The 3031-nt window shown below is 33.1% G+C and overlaps 1 long non-coding RNA gene across 1 annotated transcript; it reads right to left on the bottom strand.

Moving 5' to 3' along the window:
• Positions 1-685: 685 nt before the first annotated feature.
• Positions 686-2579, bottom strand: LOC107786957 (uncharacterized). The gene is made up of 2 exons (XR_001648256.2): positions 2188-2579; positions 686-1214 (listed from the first exon to the last, which is right to left on the bottom strand). It is a non-coding gene; the product is annotated as an uncharacterized LOC107786957 (long non-coding RNA).
• Positions 2580-3031: the final 452 nt, after the last annotated feature.

Here is a 3031-nt window from a genome sequence, read left to right as displayed (position 1 = left end):
CCCCTAAAACCAATTGGTTCAAACTTATGAACTTCAAGTTCTTCAATTTACTTCTAACGTGCCGAAACGTACTTAAACTACTCGGATTGATACTACATTTTGCGGGCAAGTCTTAATATTATATTGGACCTGTACCGCACTTCGGAACCAACATACGGTCCCGATACCAACATGATCATTAATTAGTTATTTTCTTTAAATCCTTAGAATTTCAGTTTAACAATTTCTAATAAAAATTCATTACTGATGTTAGGGACCTCGAAATTTGATTCCGGGCATACACCCAGGACCCAGACCGTCAAAATACAAATTCGGGTCCATTTACTAAAAATATTGACCAAAGTCAAACTTAGCCTTTTAAGAAAATCTTAAGGAATCAAATGAGCCTATTTCAACACAAACTCTTTCAAATCCCGAACCAACCATCCCCGCAGGTCGTAAATTAGTTAAAGCAAGCGCTGAAATTTTTATTTAGGGGGACGGGGTTCTAAAATGTAAAACAACTAGTCGGGTCGTTACATTCCGTTGCTAACTTCTTTTAAAGTCTAGCCAGAACGCATGGTCCTGGCCTCCATCATGGACAGGACCTTTCAACGTTTCATTTGCAATTTCATCAAAGTTTTCCGTAAAAATTTTATAAGAGCAAAATTGCATAAATTCCTACATAACTTGAAACTAGACTTAGTTAAACATGAATATCACATTATCACTAATTAGATAAAAATTTCACAGATTCCATTAAGTTTTATATTACAAATAAAGGCTTAACCTTCAAATTAAAGAAATCTATACTAGACAAACTCAACCCAATTTCTTCATAAGTGGCATAAAACCTTGCAATCTACAATAAGAAAAGCAATAAAATGAGGATACTGATCCTCTAAGGACTAAATACACATTAGATAAAATACATGTCAACTTAGCCATAACTAATAGATAAATTTCCTCTTTTTTTTGACTTAAACATAAGGAAATCACCACATGCAGGCTAGATTTAGATCATTTTCATCTAAAATAATTTGCACAAAAAGAAATAATGAATCAGGGATGCTCATGGGGATAAAGATCAGCAAAGGTCTCAAGCCTTAAAACATTACAAACCCATTATAAGGGAAATTCATTAAAAAAAAAGTGCAACTCAACTTACTACTAGCAATCATACCATCATGAAAACTTCATTCATTTCATAAGTTCATAAGGTATTGGCAAAATACCTGGAAAAAGATGAATATAGAGAAAGGATTAGTACCTAATGAAGTTAGGAACTCCAAAAAGAAAAATTAGCTATGGAGCAAGAAAAAAACACAACCAAAAGTGCCAGAAAAGAACAAGCTTCCAATGTGCACACAAATATTTTAACAGGGACTCAAAAAGCTGGAGAACCTCTTATTCTTTTTTTTTTTTTAAAATTTCTTCAAAATAATTTTTTTCCAAATTCTTAGCTTTTTAAGTGTTATTGCGAGTGAGTGAATATTCAGAGTATTGACGTATGTGTATGAAGGAGTGTGAGGTCTCTTATATAGAGTGTAGGAGCGTGCTTTTGTGCAAAAAAAGAGATAGGGAGTGTGAGAATATTCTGCCAGCTCCCTAAAAATCAGGGAATTGGCATCTTTGCTAACCAATTTTTGACTGTTGTGTTTATTCAAACATTCTCTTCTTGCTTACGACCCTTCTTCTTCTAATTTTATCCCTTTCTACCCTCCAAACTGTGACCTAATTAACTTATTTTAATGTTTTTTGTCCCTACCACTAGGTTCTAGAACATCCCAGCCAAACTAACAGAATGATTCCCTAAAATTCCTATTTCTTTTAACCCTTCTAGTATTTCTGCCAATTATATTTCTACACCCCTTATTTTTAACTCCATCCTTCTTTTCTTTTTAATTTCAAAACAAAGCCCAAAATCACATACACTTATCATAAAACAGATTATTGGATTAACCCTTAACCTAAAATGTAAGACATCAATGAAATCATTAAAACGAAAACTAAAATTCTTAAAGACTATAGAGGGATCAACTCAGTATTCAAACATACTAATAATCCAATTAACTAAAATAAAAGTAATGCACGGGAATGGGCAAACAGAACTTTAAATCATGCAAAACCCAACAAAAAAATATGAAGTAACAAAATGAATACCTAGATATGCAATTGACCATAAAATAAAATAAAAATAGAGGGTACCTTCTTGGAAGAAATTCAAACAAAATTACTGACGATTGAGCGACATTTTGACCTCATTTGGATGATCATGCAATGAGTTAAGATTAACATCAGTCAATTGCTCTTATCAAAGCAATCGACTGATGACAATTTAAAACTCAAAAGACCAAAAAAATCTCAACAAAGAACGGCTAGGGCTCAAACAATTTTCAGATTTGAAAATCGAGGGATTTGGCAAGGATTTCGGAAAAATTGATGGGATATTAGATATATGGGAGATCCGGGGGTTGTAGAGTGAAGATTTTGGAGGGATTTGGTGTGTGGCCGCCAATCACAAGGGTTTGAAGGAAACTAGGGTGGCTAGATTTTGGAATGAGGATGAGAGAGATTAAAAATGAAGAGGTTTTAGGAATTTGGGGGGTCAGTTAGGACAGTATTATAGGATGGGGTGGGTAGTTACGGACCGTTGGATTAACTGAGATGAGGTTTGAGATTGGAGGGGTAAAAAACAGGATCATTTTGGGTTTAAAGGGGCTGGACCGAATTTTGAAGGTCTGGACTGGAGCGGATTTGTGATAAATTGGGCCGTTGATATTATTTTTGGCCCAAAACATAAGCAAAACCAAGCATACTCTTTAATTCCTTTCTTTCTTTCCTTTTTTTCGTTTTCTTTGATTTAAAAATTCTTAACAAATCAATTAAAAATCCTAAATTAGCTCCTAACTTAAAATTAATTTACCAAATTAAAACTACTTACCTATTTTCTAACGTTTAAGTAATTAAATACTTAACATTGATGAAAGAAAATTATTAAAAATTTGAAACTAAAAGCTAAAAAAATAACTATTGTACTTTTTTGTGATTT

This window comes from Nicotiana tabacum, chromosome 18 (assembly GCF_000715075.1).
Source record: "Nicotiana tabacum cultivar K326 chromosome 18, ASM71507v2, whole genome shotgun sequence".
Lineage (NCBI taxonomy): Eukaryota > Viridiplantae > Streptophyta > Magnoliopsida > Solanales > Solanaceae > Nicotiana > Nicotiana tabacum.
The sequence above is the reverse complement of the archived record's forward strand: the minus strand, read 5'-3'. Positions and strand labels throughout refer to the sequence as shown.